This window comes from Mercenaria mercenaria, chromosome 7 (genome assembly GCF_021730395.1).
Source record: "Mercenaria mercenaria strain notata chromosome 7, MADL_Memer_1, whole genome shotgun sequence".
NCBI lineage: Eukaryota > Metazoa > Mollusca > Bivalvia > Venerida > Veneridae > Mercenaria > Mercenaria mercenaria.
The window spans coordinates 73,445,634-73,464,374 of NC_069367.1; the positions used below are offsets into that span (position 1 = coordinate 73,445,634).

The 18,741-nt window shown below is 32.5% G+C and overlaps 1 long non-coding RNA gene across 7 annotated transcripts; it reads left to right on the forward strand.

Annotated features, from left to right (window-relative positions):
- The first annotated feature begins 1,374 nt into the window (after positions 1 to 1,374).
- On the forward strand, positions 1,375 to 11,517 carry LOC128558663 (uncharacterized). Of its 7 annotated transcripts, none has more exons than XR_008371790.1 (7): positions 1,375 to 2,941; positions 4,477 to 4,558; positions 5,937 to 7,511; positions 8,054 to 8,171; positions 8,641 to 9,100; positions 10,530 to 10,724; positions 11,098 to 11,517. It is a non-coding gene; the product is annotated as an uncharacterized LOC128558663 (long non-coding RNA). The 7 variants fall into 7 exon arrangements; XR_008371789.1 differs by having other exon boundaries at positions 1,375 to 2,002; positions 3,618 to 7,511; positions 8,641 to 8,738; positions 8,974 to 9,100; XR_008371793.1 differs by having other exon boundaries at positions 1,375 to 2,002; positions 3,618 to 6,018; positions 7,430 to 7,511.
- The last annotated feature ends 7,224 nt before the right edge of the window (positions 11,518 to 18,741 follow it).

The following is an 18,741-nucleotide window of genomic DNA, read 5'->3' on the forward strand; positions in this document are numbered from 1 at the left end:
TTGAAAAGAAATTTTTTTTAAAAGGGAATTATGTTTTTTTACATTTTTACATATTTGCGAATTATTTAGTACTTTTAAATTTTTTGTTTTCCATGCTTTTTTACAGTATTATACCAGTCCATTTTTTTATTCATTTTTTAGGGGGAAGTTGAAAACAGGAAAAAGGGTCAAGTGTCAAAACAACCAAAGTCAGCCCGGGAAATTTTCCCCTTGGGAAGTATTTAAGAAGTCCCGTGAAGAAAGGGATTTTTCTTTTTTAAAGAAGCAGTTGAGGGGTATCAAAGTGCAATTAACTGGATTTTAAAATCAAGCGAGGGAAAGGGTTATCAAAGTGTTCTGAATTGAATTGTTTTTAAAAGGCAGGGACACAACATCAAAACTAATTTACGGATTTTTTTGGGGAAAAAAGGAAAACAAAGGAAGGAACATAAAAATGCAAATTTAAATTTATTTTTATATGGAGCAAAAAAAAAAGAAAAAAAGCCCAAAAATGGAATTGACTTGGATTTTTTTAAGTGCAGTGGACAGACTGGATTTTTTTCAGGGAAAGAAAAAAGGATATTCTAAAAGTTAAAGTGGCCCCTAAAAAGGGGCTGATTCATTCATAGGGGTTTTTAAAGGAAGAAATAAAAAAAATGTTAATTATTAAATTTAACTTTTTGGGGGTGGGAAACTTTTCCTGTCCCAACCATTTATTCCGATTCATCCTATCCTATTTTAAAATTGGGGGCCCCGCCCCATCCCCTTTTGATTGGTTAACCCGATATGATTGTATAAAAAAATTTCTAAAGAGCAAACTTGAATTTAAAAAAAAGTGGAGCATGGCCCAAAAAAATAACAGAAAAAGAGGGGTAAAATCAATTTTTAAAATGAAAATGGTTTGTGTAAACCCTGTCTTACATCCAATTGACACTTAAATTTCTATAGTCACAAGTTTTATGAAGTGTTAATAGTAAAAATTTCTTTATAAGTAGTAAGGGATATGATTTGAAAGGGTTTTAAAAAAATGAAGTTTCGGACATTCCCTAAAAAATTAATGGAAAAGAGTCTATTATGTGAAGGGAATAATTTAATAAATCTGGAACCCTACTTGTACGTTTCAGAAGGGTTTTCAAATCCCAAAAAATTAAATTTTTTAAAAAGGGTGGAAAAAAAAATTGTTTTTTAAAGGTAATATGTTATTCTCTTTTATAATTTTTTGCAGAATTACAGAAAATTTTTTATATTTTTTTTGCCATGCTTTTTTACAAATACTTATACCCGTCCATTTTTTTTTTTTGGTTTTTTAAACTGAAAATTTAAACAGGAAAAAAGGTGTCAAATGTCAAGGCAAGCCAAAGAAGCAGTACTGGATTTTCCCTGGAAAAGTATGAGGAATGTTTGTGAAAAAAGTGACTGTGTTCATTTTGTAGTAGTATGTAAAGTGAAGAAAGAACATAAAAATTTTAATCATTGGAATTGATACTTTTTGTTGGGGGTGGGAATCTGTGCCTGTTGTAGTCCAGTATCTTCCCATCAGACCTAACCCCATTTCATCTTGGCCCAGCCCATCCCATTCCTGATTTGTAATCCAGATATGAATGTACAAATAATATATGTATATTTGAATTAAAATATTAATATATAGCATGTCCACAAAATAAGCAGAGAGATGTGTATAGATGAATTTAATATGAAATATGTTAGTATGAAAATATGTCTTACGCATGCAATTGTAACATACAATAGTAACACTTTATAAGAATTGATAAAAGTACACTTCTTTGTAAGTAAATATATGTATATAATAGAAAAGGTTGAAAACATGAGTTTTGGGGAGACGTTTATAATATTGTTATGGATTCAGTATTATCTTATATGGAATAATTATTCAATCTGGAACCACTCTTGTGTAGAGTATGGGAATAAAATAAGCAGAGAATGGATTTGTATAAAGGAATTCAATATGAAATAATTGTTCATGTGAAAATATGTTTTATTAATGCAATGAACATTTGCTATAGTTAAACTTGATTAGAAGTAGTAAAAGTACATTTCTTTGTAAAAATGTGTATAATTGATAGAAAAGGTCAGTAGACTGCCAGTGACAACTGACTTTATGTCTCATTCATATGTATAATCAACGATTGATTGGACTTTATTATGAAGCAGAAAAGGAATATAAAAATGCAATAGAAAGGATTTAATATGAAGCAAGGAAAGATCATCTAAATGTTATAAAAAGTGACATAATTAAAAATGGTAATTATTAGAATTGATACTTTTATAGGGGTGGGAATCTCTGTCCTGTCTATACCATTTATTCCGATTCATCCTATCGAATTCCAACTTGACCCTGCCCATCCCATTTCTGATTGGTTACCCAGATATGATTGTATAAATAATAAATAATATAGCATACTTGAATTAAAATATTAATGTGGAGCATGGCCAAGAAATAAGAGAGAAGATGTGTATAAATCAATTTAATATGAAATATGTTAGTGTGAAATCATGTCTTATTCATCCAATTGACAAATTCTATATTCACATGTTATATGAAGTGTTAATAGTACACTTCTTTTTAAGTAAATGTATGTATATAATAGAAAAGGTTGAAAACATGAATTTTTTTAAACATTCTTAATATTATTATAAATAGTTTATTATCTGAAGTGGAATAGTTATTCAATCTGTAACCACACTTGAACAGTTTTCAGAAGTTACACTCCAACGATATTTTGAAAAGTCTGGAAAAAGAATTGTTTGAAAGGTAATATGTTATTCTACTTGGTATAATATGCAGAATTACAGAATTAATTTATATTTCTTGTTGCCATGCTTATTTACAGTACTTATACCAGTCCATTTTTTTTTCAGTTTGAGCTGCAAGTTTAAGCAGGAAAATGGTGTCAAATGTCAAGGCAAGCCAAAGAAGCAGTACTGGATTTTCCCTGGAAAAGTATGAGGAATGTTTGTGAAAAAAGTGACTGTGTTCATTTGTAGTATTTAAAGTGAAGAAAGAACATAAAAAAAATAACTGTTGGAATTGATACTTTTTTAGGGGGTGGGAATCTGTGTCCTTTGTAGTCCAGTTCCTTCCCATCTGTCCTAACCCCATTTCATCATGGCCCAGCCCATCCCATTCCTGATTTGTAATCCAGATATGAATGTACAAGTAATATTTATCATATTTGAATTAAAATATTAATATAGAGCATGGCCACAAAATAAGCAGAGAGATATGTATAGATGAATTTAATATGAAATATGCTAGTATGAAAATATGTCTTACGCATGCAATTGACACATACAATTATAGTAAAATAGAGGAAAGTGGAAACTTCACAAGTTGCCCAACACACACTTTTTAAGAATTGATAAAAGTACACTTCTTTGTAAGTAAATATATGTAATGATAGAAAGGGTTGAAAAAAATGTTTTTGGAGAGGTTTATAATATTGTTATGGATTCAGCCCTATTATCTTATATAGAATATTATTGAATCTGAAAACCACTCTTGTAGAGTATGGGAATAAAATAAGCAGAAAATGGATTTTTGTATAATGAATTCAATATGAAATAATTGTTCATGTGAAAATTATGTCTTTATAATGCAATAAACATTTTGCTATTAGTTTAAACTTGATTAGAAGTAGTAAAAGTACATTTCTTTGTAAAAATGTATATATGATAGAAAATGTCAATAGACTGCCAATGACAACTGACTTTATGTCCCATTCATATGTATAGTCAGTGATTGATTGGACTTAAATATTATGCAGCAGAAAAGGAATATAAAAATGCAATAGAAAGGATTTAATATGAAGCAAGGAAAAATCATCTAAATGTTATAAGAAGTGGCATAATTAAAAATGTTAATTATAATTGATACTTTTGTGGGGGTGGGAATCTCTGTCCTGTCTATACTATTTATTCCGATTCATCCTGTCCAGTTCCAACTTGACCCTGCCCATCCCATTTCTGACTGGTTACCCAGATATGATTGTTTAAGTAATACATAATGTAGCATACTTGAATTAAAATATTAATGTGGAGCATGGCCAGAAAATAAGAAGAGGAGAGATGTGTATAAATCAATTTAATATGAAATATATTAGTGTGAAATCCTGTCTTATTCATCCAGTTGACAAATTCTATATTCACATGTTATATGAAGTGAACAATAGTACACTTCTTGATAAGTAAATGTATGTATATAATAGAAAAGGTTGAAAACATGAACTTTTTTAAACATTCTTAATGTTATTATAAATAGTTTATTATCTGAAGTGGAATAGTTATTCAATCTGGAACCACACTTGTACAGTTTTCAGAAGTTACACTCCAACAATATTTTGAAAAGTCTGGAAAAAGAATTGTTTGAAAGGTAATATGTTATTCTACTTGGTATAATATGCAGAATTACAGAATTAATTTATATTTCTTGTTGCCATGCTTATTTACAGTACTTATACCAGTCAATTTTTTCTTCAGTTTGAGCTGCAAGGTGAAGCAGGAAAATGGTGTCAAGTGTCAAGGCAAGCCAAAGAAGCAGTACTGGATTTTCCCCAGAAAAGTATGAAGCATGTTTGTGAAAAAAGTGACTGTTTATTTGTAGTATTAAAGTGAAGAAAGAAGATAAAAAAATTTAACTATTGGAATTGATACTTTTTGTGGGGGTGGGAATCTTTGTCCCTTGTAGTCAAGTTCCTTCCCATCAATCCTAACCCCATTTCATCTTGACCCAACCCATCCCATTCCTGATTTGTAATCAAGATATGAATGTACAAATAATATAAATCGTATTTGAATTAGAATTATATAGGGTGCCCGCTCGTGATGAAATAATGCACGGAGGGGCACCTGGGATCTTCCTCCACTATTAAAGCTGGAAAGTCACCATATGGCCTATCATGTGTCAACATTAAATCCAAAAAAATATATATGTATTAATATAGAGCATGGCCACACAAAAAGCAGAGAGATGTGTATAGATGAATTTAATATGAAATATGTTAGTATCAAAATATGTCTTATGCATGCAATTGACACATACAATAGTAACACTTTATAAGAATTGATAAAAGTACACTTCTTTGTAAGTAAATATAATTATGTATATGATAGGAAAGGTTGAAAACATGAGATTTTGGAGAGGTTTATAATATTGTTATGGATTCAGTCTATTATCTTATATGGAATAATTATTGAATCTGGAACCACTCTTGTGTAGAGCATGGGAACAAAATAAGCAGAGTATGGATTTGTATAAATGAATTCAATATGAAATAATTGTTCATGTGAAAATATGTCTTATTAATGCAATGAACATTACATTTTGCTATAGTTAAACTTGATTAGAAGTGGTAAAAGTACATTTCTTTGTAAAATGTATATATGATAGAAAAGGTCAATAGACTGCCAATGTCAGTGATTAATGGACTTTATTATGAAACAGAAAAGGAATACAGAAGTGCACTAGAAAGGATTTAATATGAAGCAAGGAAAGATCATCTAAATGTTATAAAAGTGACATAATTAAAAATGTTAATTATTAGAATTGATACTTTTTGTGGGGGTGGGAATCTCTGTCCTGTCTATACCATTTATTCCAATTCATCCTATCCAATTCCAACTTGACCCTGCCTACCTGCACATCCCATTTCTGATTGGTTACCCAGATATGATTGTATAAATAATACATAATATAGCATACTTGAATTAAAATATTAATGTGGAGCATGGCTAAAAAATAAGAAGAGAAAAGATGTGTATAAATCTATTGAATATGAAATATGTTACACTCCAACGATATTTTGAAAAGTCTGGAAAAATAGTTGTTTGAAAGGTAATATGTTATTATACTTGGTATAATATGCAGAATTACAGATTTAATTTATATTTCTTGTTGCCATGCTTATTTACAGTACTTATACCAGTCCATTTTTTTTCAGTTTGAGCTGCAAGTTTAAGCAGGAAAATGATGTCAAATGTCAAGGCAAACCAAAGAAGCAGTACTGGATTTTCCCTGGAAAAGTATGAGGAATGTTTGTGAAAAAAGTGACTGTGTTCATTTGTAGTATTTAAAGTGAAGAAAGAACATAAAAAAATAACTATTGGAATTGATACTTTTTGTTGGGGGTGGGAATCTGTGTCCTTTGTAGTCCATTTCCTTCCCATCTGTCCTAACCCCATTTCATCATGGCCCAGCCCATCCCATTCCTGATTTGTAATCCAGATATGAATGTACAAGTAATGTATGTATAGATGAATTTAATATGAAATATGTTAGTATGAAAATATGTCTTATGCATGCAATTGACACATACAATAGTAAAATAGAGAAAAGTGGAAACTTCACAGGTCGCCCAACACACACTTCATAAGAATTGATAAAAGTACACTTCTTTGTAAGTAAATATATGTATATGATAGAAAGGGTTGAAAATATGGGTTTGGAGAGGTTTATAATATTGTTATGGATTCAGTCTATTATCTTATATAGAATAATTATTGAATCTGAAACCACTCTTGTGTAGAGTATGGGAACAAAATAAGCAGAGAATGGATTTGTATAAAGGAATTCAATATGAAATAATTGTTCATGTGAAAATGTGTCTTATTAATGCAATGAACATTTGCTGTAGTTAAACTTGATTAGAAGTGGTAAAAGTACATTTCTTTGTGAAAATGTATATATGATAGAAAAGGTCATTAGACTGCCAATGACAACTGACTACGTCCCATTCATATGTATAGTCAGTGATTGATTGGACTTTATTATGAAGCAGAAAAGGAATATAAAAATGCAGTAGAAAGGATTTAATATGAAGCAAGGAAAATTCATCTAAATGTTTTAAAAAGTGAATTAAAAATGTTAATTATAATTGATACTTTTGTGGGGTGGGAATCTCTGTCCTGTCTATACCATTTATTCCGATTCATCTTATCCAGTTCCAACTTGACCCTGCCCATCCCATTTCTGATTGGTTACCCAGATATGATTGTATAAATAATACATAATGTAGCATACTTGAATTAAAATATTAATGTGGAGCATTGCCAGAAAATAAGAGAGAAGATGTGTATAAATCAATTTAATATGAAATATGTTCACATGTTATACGAAGTGTTAATAGTACACTTCTTTATAAGTAAATGCATGTATATAATAGAAAAGGTTGGAAACATGATTTTTTTTAAACATTCTTAATATTATTATAAATAGTTTATTATCTGAAGTGGAATAGTTATTCAATCTGTAACCACACTTGAACAGTTTTCAGAAGTTAACACTCCAACGATATTTTGAAAAGTCTGGAAAAAGAATTGTTTGAAAGGTAATATGTTATTCTACTTGGTATAATATGCAGAATTACAGAATTAATTTATATTTCTTGTTGCCATGCTTATTTACAGTACTTATACCAGTCCATTTTTTTTTCAGTTTGAGCTGCAAGTTGAAGCAGGAAAATGGTGTCAAGTGTCAAGGCAAGCCAAAGAAGCAGTACTGGATTTTCCCCAGAAAAGTATGAAGAATGTTTGTGAAAAAAAGTGACTGTGTTTATTTGTAGTATTTAAAGTGAAGGAAGAAGATAAAATATGTAAAAATGTATATATGATAGAAAAGATCAATAGACTGCCAATGACAACTGACTTTATGTCCATTCATATGTTAGTCAGCGATTGATTGGACTTTATTATGAAGCATGGCCCAATTAAAGGAAGAGAAAATATGTGTATAAATAGAATAATTATGAATATGTTTTATTCGTGCAATTGACATTTACTATGGTAACACTTTATAAGAAGTGGTAAAAGTACACTGCTTTATAAGTAGATATATATTTGATAGAAAAGGTTAAAAACATTTGTTTTTCGAGCTGTTCATTATATTATTATGGAAACAGTCTATTACCTAAAGACAAAAAGACAAATGATTATTAAATCTGGAACCACACTTGCATATTATGAAGGTTCATGTACATTTGTTGAAAGTTACATTCTTGCTGTATTTTGAGAAGTATGGAAAAAGAATTGTTTGATAGGTAAAATACTTTTTGTGTTTCAGTAATATTTGCTGACCATTGTTGAAGCTGTGGATTTTCCCTGGGAAAAAATGAAGAATGTTTTCAAGAAGAGGCTGTATTCATTTGTAGTGTTTGAAGTGACGAAAGAATAACAAATTGGTACTTGCTAGAATTTTTTTTTTTTTTTGTGGAGTTGGGAATCTCTGTCCTGTCTATTCCTGTTCCTCCACATCCTGTCTTGTCCCATTCTGACCTAGTCCATCCATTCCTGATTGATAATCCAGAAGTGTTTGTAAAAAGAACATGTTGCATATTTGAATGGAATTGTATGCTGAAGATGGTGTATAAAAAATATTATTACAAAATATGTTAGTGTGAAAATGTGTTTATGTATGCAATGGATACTTAGTTTATTATTGTATGAAACTAAGGTGTGTTTCAGGAAAGTATAATTTATAAGTTTATATGAGTGTCAGACATATGGATACAGTTATACAGGATATAAGATAGAATAAATATTAAACCTGGAATGACATTTGTAGCAATATGTAAGGAAAAACTATTGGGTATATAAACATTGAATGTAACAACATGACAAGTCCCGTACATTATACTGTTTCTTTTCTAGAGACAGAAGACAAAACATGTGGAATGTGACAGCTGTAAATGCTGGAAATGTAAGTAGTAGGCTACAAGACAGGGACCAAAACCAAATGATAGGCACTGGTATGTATTGTTGTTTATAATTTTACTTGTAGTGTTGTTTATAAAAGGTTTCATTGATAGTTATGTTGACAATGTCAGCTCTTTTAAAAATGTTGTTGCTTTTTGTAAAAATAGGGTGTTGATGATACCTATTCTGTTTTTGGTAAAGGACAATGAATGCTAGGCAAGTTTCTCAAACATATCTTCTTTCCCTGACAAAAAACATTGATATGAACAAAAAAATTCATTACTTCAGACATGGATAGATGGTTTCCTGCAAAGAAGAATGTATAATGTAACCTGCAGCCAGAGAGTTCGGAGAAAGGGATCAGCTCAAAGAACATTGGAGGGGTCTGATGACAATATTGATATAGGTTATGAAGGTAAGTCTGGTATCATTTAACAAGGATTTTGGTTACTGTAAAATCAATTGATTTCATGGGCATGAAATTTCATGGTTTTGGTCAAAACTACAATTAGGTGGGGATATGAATTCTTGGATTTCAACTTTTGAACATAAAATGAATGGCAATTTTACTTGTTCGTTGAGATTAAATTTTGTGGAATGACTCAAGTTATGGCCCCTAAAATAGTGGGAAAAAATGCACTTTTTCAACAAATTAGGTAAATTCATGAAACGAGTCTTTATCATGATGTGACCTTGCACACTTGGCATTCTTTTTGAGAATCTTTGTACTTATTACAAAGTTATGGTCCTTGAAATAGCCAAAATAGTGGAATTTTTGTAATGCTTATAGCGCAAAATGTATATGAGCCTAGAATAATGAACCCTTTTCATAAAATGTTTGGCAGTACCCCATTAAGACTGCTAACATTTGAATTATTGCCCCTTATTTGTGGACACATGTACCAGTAGGGGGTGGGGGTGGGGGCACACCATGTGTCCTACAGACACTTTCTAGTCTTCAATGATATAATCTGCAATTCTACTAGTTCTGACCTGGTAATGTTGTGTGCATCATCACAGCGTAAATACACAACATTATGTGACAATGTTCATTCAGTATGAAAAAGTAAAGTAATGCTGAGAATTTTCATTAGGGTATGATGCATACCGGTATTATACATGTTACATACGTGCAGTAATTATGTTTGACTTCATTGAAGTGTATTCTTGATAATGAAATTTATGAAATTTTTTTATTTATTATGCCCCACTTTGAAGGTAGATCAATCCATTTCCAGATGATACTTCAAGAATGCTTAGTCTTAGGATCATGAAAGTTGGTAGGGAGGATGGTCATGACCAGCATATGACCCTTACTGATTTTGAGGTCAGTAAAATTAAGGTCAAAGTCACATTGAACAGTTAAACCATTTCCCAACAATAACTTGAGAATGCTTTTGCTTGGAAACTTAATAGGGAGATTAATCATGACCAGCATGTTACCCCTATTGATTTTGAGGTCAGTAGGTCAATGGTCAAGGTCACATTGACACAGAGTAGTAGAATTTTGTGTACAGTGACAAAATAATTTCTTTTACTTCTGAAATCACCGAATGCCTCAAGAAGGCATTTCGTGTTCTACGAGCTGTTGTCCAACTAAAAAGAGTTAATTATAAGAGCAATGAAATGTGATGACTGAAAGTATCACTCAGAATTTAGAGCTAATTTACTGTCTGCTGTGAATGTAGAGCTACTGCTGTAATGATGCATTTATGCAGCATGCACTGGCCTATGTAGATAACAATACCGCTGAGAATTGGGACGATGCATTAATACAGAATGAGTTAAAGCACAGGACTGAAACCATGACTTTTGTGTGATAATAAATTTTTAAATTGTTTCAGAAGATGATAAGGAAAATAGGCAGAGGTAAAGGAGACAAATGATGGTGCGCAAAATAGAAATATCACAAGTTAACAGTCAATAAGGAAAATGACTCCAGTCAGTAACTCGACAAGTCGTGAGCTTGCAAAATATGTCACAGAAAGGCGGGTTTATGGATGCTGCAGATTTACCCAGTCTTGCTTAAACCAGAAGTTGTGAGTATTTAGTCAAACATTTAAGTTAATCCATTAGCTCACCTGATTTACTCCTTCCCCCATTGATAGGTCAAGAATTCTTACTGTTTTTGCCTTTGACGCCTGTATGTCCATCCATCTGCATTAAGTTTGTCCAGTGTTCACTGGTCAAACTGCTGGCCAGATTTTGATGGAACTTCAAAGGAGTGATCAGTAACAAGCACAGCCATGCGTATTGCTAAAAACAGAAAATCTTGTCTGGCTTTCACAGGTCGAAGTGCTGGCTGGATTTCAACAAAACCTCACAAGAACGATCTTAGTTGCTATGTTTCACTTCGCTGCGCAAAATGGCCACCAGACCTAAAAATAAAAAAATCTTGTCAACCTTTCACAGGTCAAACTGCTTGCTGGATTTCTAAAAAACTTCAAAGGAGTGATCAGTACCAACCGTAGTTGTGCGTATCCCTGGCACATTCCGCTTCACTACACAAAGTGGCCACCAGAGCTCAAGTTAGAAAAATCTTGTCCAGCTTTCACAGGTCAAACTGCTAGACAGATTTTGATGAAACTTCACAGGAGTGATCAGTACAAAGCCTAGTTATGCATATTGCTGACATCTTCTACTTTGCTGCAGAAAATGGCTGCCAGAGCTAAAGGTATACATTGGGGGGCAGACATGTTTTTGTGTCAAAAACACCTAATTATTATTTTTTTGTTTTAATTCATTTTATTTTTTAACACTACCATTACAAAATATTTATAAGGTGCTGTAGTCAGAGTAGGGTTATCACTAAACTTAACATTTTGACACAGTTCACAATAATATTATTGTCCTCTGGACTGATCAATTGAAATGCACTTGCATGTTGATAATGGACTGGAATGGAAAATACAAGTAGACAAAACACTTAAGAAATGCAATACACAATTATATTTAATGCCAGAATCATACACTATCTAAATACAAGGAAACTGTTTTACAATGCTTATAATACTTCCATACTTGGACTATTACTGCACAATTTAGGGAAACTGCACTGATGATCAAATCTCAGCAGTGATTAAATTCCAAATAGAGCTGCTCAATTAATTCTTGATAAAAGTTTTGACACCCAATCTGCAGCTTTATTCAAGGAACTTAACTGGATGAAATTTGATGACAGAATTAAATATAAAAAGGCAGTATTTATATATAAATCTGTAATTTTTTTTTTTATATATATAAATCTATAAATGAAACAACACCTGACTATTTGAAAGAAAAATAAAATAAAATTCATTATCACAACCTACGCTGAAATAGTAATAATGAACTAAAAGTGCCAAAACCTAAAGTAGAATTCTTTCGTAAATCTTTGGCCTATTCTGGTCCAAAACTATGGAATGAAATAACGCCTACCATCCATAAATTAGAAACGCTAAAACAGTTTCAAAGTTCATACAAAAAGTGACATTTTTAGCTCAACTATTCAAAGAATAGTCTAGCTATTCTACTCACCCTGGCGTCGATGTCGGCATCGGCGTCACACCTTGGTTTAGCATGCAAGTACATACAGCTATCATTCAAAGGCATATAGCTTTGAAACGTATTAGTCCCCTACTGGTAGAAAACCAGTTTCAGGGACTATAGGAATGCGCTTTTCCATCCGTCATTCTGTCATTTCGTCCATTTGTCCGCAATCTCATGTCCTGCCGTCCATGAAATAATTTCAATATTACTTGGCACAGATGTACTTCATAATCAGACGATGTGTCATGCACAACTTTCAGACCCCTAACTCAAAGGTCAAGGTCACACTTGGCAGTCAAATGTTAACATGGCATGAACAGGGTCTGTTTTGTGTCCAGTCCATAACTCTGTCAGTCATCAAGGGATTTTAATATCACTTGGCACAAATGTTCTCCATGATGAGACGACATGTTGTACACAAATCCCAGACCCCTTGCTCAAAGGTCAAGGTCACAGTTGAGGGTCAAATGTCAACAGGACATTTTTCCTGTCCGGTCCATAACTCTGCCATTCTTAAGGGATTTTAATATTACTTGGCACAAATGTTCCCCATGATGAGACGAGGTGTCGATAGCAAAACCTGGACACCTAGCTCAAAGGTCAAGGTCACAATTGGAGGTCAAAGCATTGTGTTTAGAATTACCTCCCTTTGTTATTACTATAAATAGATTATATGGTAACATTTTTGTATCCCCCCGACAACAGAGTTGTAAGGCGGGGCATACTGGTTTCAGTTTGTCTGTCTGTCTGTCCGTAGACACAATCTCTCCTTATCCCCATGACAGAATTTAATGAAACTTCACACAAGTGATCAGTAACAACAGTAGTTGTGCATGGGGTATGTTAGGTTCTTTCAGAAAAAAAATTTGCAGAGTTATGGGACTTTGTTTTTTTGTAACTATACTATATACATGGACACAATCTTGTGCGCACCATCTCTCCTCATCCCCTTGACACAATTTAATGAAACTTCACACAAGTGATCAGTAACAACAGTAGTTGTGCATGGGTCATGTTAGGTTCTTTCAGCGACAAAAATTGCAGAGTTATGGGACTTTGTTTGTTTTTAACATACTAAGTACATACAGTCTGCATATGCAATCTTGTGCGTGCCTGATCTACCAAACCTTGCACACAATTTAATGAAACTTCACACAAGTGATCAGTACCAACCCTAGTTGTGCATGGTGCATGTTACATTCTTTTCGATAAATATTCTGCATAGTTATGGGACTTTGTTTTTTGTTACTATACTGTATACATACAGTCTATATACATACAGTCCACATAATTATGCAATCTTGTGTGCGTCAAATTGCAATGTACTGTGTCAGTGCATGCGGGGGGTACATTCATCACCTTTAGTGATAGCTCTAGTTTAGACTCCCAGGAGTCTAGGTAGTCTGTGTTCAAAGGAGATAACTCCTGAGGCTATACAAATTTTGTATATTTCTTTCCCTTATCTTCTCAAAATAGATAGTCAGAGCCAAGACTGATGAAGTCAGAATTTTTTACGGAATTATTTTTTTCTAAAATAAAAAAGATTATCTAGTCGGTAGCCAGACTAGAGTCTAGGAATCATCAAGGTAATGGAAAGGTAAGGTTACGGAAATGAAAATCATTCAATGAATTGATAGCAGTATGTATGTAAATCTATTACAATGGCAAGTTTACTTTCCTTCTAAAGTTAAAATACCATATTAAAACATTTGAGACATTGAATTAATAAAAAAAATGTCATTAAATCAGCTTGAAATGCTTGGATCTCTTTAATTATGGGCAAAATTATAGCTTAAAATCAAGCAACAGTGCCTACGAATTTATTATAGGCCACATTTTCATTACGACTGTGAGAAGTTTCATTAAAATATTGTATATTGTAGAAAAAATTCTTTTTATGAAAATGTATTTTTCTCATTACAGACATTTTCAAGTCAGTCTAAAAAAAAAAAAAAAAAAAAAAAAATAATGGCCAAATTTTTAAATAAATTCTGTTTTGGAAAATCAGGTTTTTATAGATACTACAAAAAATTTGACCTGAATTTGCAGAAATACCTTAAAGTCCATAATGCTTTAAATTTTTATCGTAAGTTTTCCAGATTCATGTTATGCATACTTACATGGTTAGAAAAGCACTACTTTAATATTGCACATGAACGTTTTTAACTAGATCATTAAAGGGAGGTAATAAAAACAATTGATTCAACAAAACATTCTAGTATATTAAGCAATATTCAAACTTTTGACAAACGTGAAAGAAAGTAATTATCAGAAATGGGATTTAACAAGAAATTACTGTAATGTATTTATGTTCATAACGGAAAATTTAGCAGCCACATTTTAAACAAAGGCATTATGAGCCAGAGACATGCCAGTGATAACTTCGTCAGTTGTGCCTTATTTCACTATCCAGCACTGCAGTAGTTAAGCATTCTGTCTGCTGTGACAGCTGTTTCTTTATATATTTACACATAAATTAAATTTTGCCATATCAACAAAAACTTTGGAACTCAATGATTTTTGTGATTCATTGTAGAGTTGCCTATTAAAAATAAAATTGTAAATTCCCAAAATCATACCTAGTTAGAAAGGTAATTAAGGTGTCACAGTTCCTAATTTGATATGGTTTTATAGCTAGAGCCAGTTGAAAGGCATAAATTTCAAGAACTTAGGCTTTATTCCTGTTCTGGTTTTCATATTTGTTGAACCTTTTGGCCTTAATGCAAAAAAGATCAATGAAATGTTTTATTACAGCCAATGTTGACAGCCTAGGAGGTCCTAATCAAGTTGCAATAGATTCATTAAAAAAATGGAGTAAGCTGTACTTATTGTGTTCTGTAAAAAAAAAAAAAAAAAAAAAAAAAAAAATTATCTCAGTTTACAAAAACCCTGAATAGTTTCAATCATTGTTATGTGGTAGAATCTTTGCATACAGATCCAAAAGTATTTCACATCATCAATTCAATGGGGAGGTTGTAAGTTTGATGTCAGAAATGCAGAAAGTTCACCAGTACTGTTCTTATCCCACTGCTGGAGGAATCAAACTTATAACAAAACGGTTTCAAATTTTCTTCACAGTCCAGCTGAAAATACATTTTAGTGAACTACATTATTTTGTATTAAGATAAAAGAATTTGTATACTGTGAAATCATAAATATTCATGAGGGACTTATTTTCGTGGTTGAGTCGATCCACGAAATTTAATCCAAACAAGTAAAATTCCCATCCATTTTATGTTCAGAATTTGAAGTCCATGAATTCATATCTCCACAAAATTGCAGTTTTGACCAAAACCACTGAAGTCCATGCCAACGAATTTAAATGATTTTTCAGTAATCTATTTTGTTTTATTGAGGTTTATATATGCTGTTATATTTTGTTTCATTGAGATATTTTCTATCCAGGAATCTTCTGAAGCACTTATAATGGACATATGAGTCATGGTCCGCAAACTATAGAAAACTTAACTAGGGAAAAGTTTCATTGGAAGTATGCAAATAAGACTCAGTGTGCCAGAACTATAAAGAAATACTTGTGCGAGAAACATTTTTAATGATAGTGGTCATATTAACAACTGCACAATTGTATCCAAGATCTCAGGTCCTTTAGGGAGTCATTATTTCCAGAGTTTGGCTGTAAGGGCAAAATTAGTATTTATGTATACAATATGTATTGTTCAATGGCACAAATTGTATCACATAGGTTTTGGTTCCTTTCTTGATGGCGTTCCTTTGGTCAGGTTACAGCCTCGAAGGGCCAGAATAGTATTTTGACTTGTCTGCCAATGCAGCTCTTTGTGAATTTACCAAATTGCACACAACTTGTTCACCATAGTCTGGTCCTTCTTGATGGCCGTTCTTTTATGGGTCCAGAGTTAGCCTGAAGACAAATAGTTTTTGCATGTCTGCATAGAGCTTCATTTATGATTTGATTTTAATCCAAACTTGCACAAACTTGTGTCACCATAAGATCTTGTTCCTTTTGAACTGGTCAGATCCCTTAATGGGTTCCAGAGTTATGGCCCCTGAAAGGGCCAAAATTAGCTATTTTGACCTTGTCTGCACAATAGCAGCTTTCATTTAGGATTTGATTTTACCAAACTGGCACACAATTGTATCACCACTAAGTCTTGGTTCCTTTCTTGAACTGGCCAGATTTCCTTTATGGGTTCCAGAGTTCATGCCTCTTAAAGGTCAAATGGCTGTTTTGAGCTCGTACTATTTGGATGTCCTTAGTTTCTCCAACCTCGCGCGCGTCGGTCGCGTCAACCTTGTAATTTTGCATGCATCATTAAGCTCAATGAAGGCTTAGCTTTGAATATTCTCTTTTTTAGTCAATACAACCTCTCGGGTCAAGTCCCATAACTCGATTTTTGAGCAATTATGCCCTTTGACTTAGAAAATTGGCTTAAAGTTTCATGATTACTATCCAATATGCGATATGTTGATTCCATGTGTCTTGGTTAAAATGTTGTCGCATCCTAACTGATTTATTTTGGCCAAATTAGCCCCTTTTGACTTAGAAAATTCTGGTTAAAGTTAGCGAGACTATATTTAAAGGCATATAGATTTGAAATTATTCTATTCTTTTCACATAACAACTCATGGTCAGTCCCATAACGACATTTTTTGACAAATTATGCCTTTTAGATTAGAAAATTTGGTTAAGTTACATCAGTATTCTCAACTAATAGATAGTTGGAATTCACATGTTTGGTTATAACTGTGATAGATCAGTCCCTAACTTGACCTTCTTTGGCAAATTATGCCTATTTGACTAGCATTTGGTAAGTTGCGTGCAGACATACAGCTTCAAATGTATAGATTTGAAACTTATTTTTCTTTCTAGATCAATACTACTCCTGGATCAAGTCCATAACTTGGATGTATTGGCAATTGCCCTTTGGACTTGAAATGTTAAGTTTCATGCAAGTTTCATCTCAAACTATGCAGTATGAATGAACTCATGTGCTTCGGTTATAACTAGTTGATAGCAGCAAGTTCCTACTGAAGCATTGGTCATTATCATTTGACTAACTCTTTTGATATTTAATTTGGTATTTTCCTCTTCTGGGTCAAATTCGAATTCGGCTTGTGTTTCGGCGCTTGTTGCTTTGCAGCCATATAGAGACTTCATTTATGGTTTTATTTGATACAACGTCCAGAATAACTTCAACAACAATAATTCTTGGATTCCATGACAAATCAGATCCAAGCGTAGGTTCAGAGTTATTTTATATCTGATTACCTCCCATGATTGTAATCAAGATGGATTTATATCAGTAAGTACTTATAGGACTTATTCGAAATTTCATTATTGTTATTAGTTGGACTGAGGCAATCAGGGTAGATAACTATGGACCGATTTTATGTCAAATTACCTCCCATTATTTCAAATTAAAATGGGTATATCTCCGTAACTAATGAAAATACTGTTCTGAAATTTCATTTATGTTAGCAGATTTATTTGGCAGATCCTTCTTTTGTTCACTTACAATTTTTTTTTTAAATTACTTCCCTTTTACGTTACTATAAATAGCTTATTTTTAGTAACTTTTTTATCATTGGCCATAGGGAAAAACTGAGACCACTTTTCTGTGGTACAACATGGATGGTACCTCCAATTTTTAGGTGTATTTTGACATATCTTTACCTTGTAAGAATTTTTTTTTCTTTTTGGTTAAATTTCTTCTTTGTTGTTGCTGTCCTTTGGACTTAGATATTTTTTCTAAGGACCTTCTTGTCCTCAAGTACAGTGATAACAGATGAGCGATATAAGGCCATCATGGCCCTCTTGTTTTTGACTGCTGTTTCAGAATCTGATTTTTTCACATTAGCCATTACCCTGCTAAATTTCTATAATGAACTTGTTCATATTTCAATTCGGACAGTACCATTCATTATCTTTTTAAAGGGTTGCATACCAAAAAAATACTGACTGAATGGCAAATAGTGCAGATCATGATCAGACTGCATGGATGTGTAGCCTGGTCATTATCTACACTGGTCACTAAGGCAGAATCATTTGTGCCAGCATGGTAAGGATTAAAATTGTAAGATTATTAAATCTAATGCCAGCTTGCACATTTTTTTGAAGCTCATGAAATTCTCTGTGGAATAAATTCTTTGTTCAGATTAAAAGAAAATTGTAGCATGTGTAAATGTTGAGTTCTGCTCACACAGGGCTAGAGGGTGTGGACAGTAGCACTCACAGTGTAGACTCAGAGTCTGCAACATTTCAGTTTGTGTCAAGATGCACGACCAGTGTTTTTTCTACTTTTTCTATTTTATTAAAGTTTTTAACAATCAGTTTATGTGGGGAACTTGTCAGTTACATGCTCATATTCAGAGTTCAAGGTGGTCAGTCACATTTGAGCAACATTTTATGGTATTTTACATTTTTCATATATTCTAGAAATATTATATATATTTTAGAAATAAAAAGACCTATTAAATAGACATAGATCCCTATTTGAAATGTATATTCTATTACTTTTTGTGAAAATTTGTAATTACCTCCCTTTTATA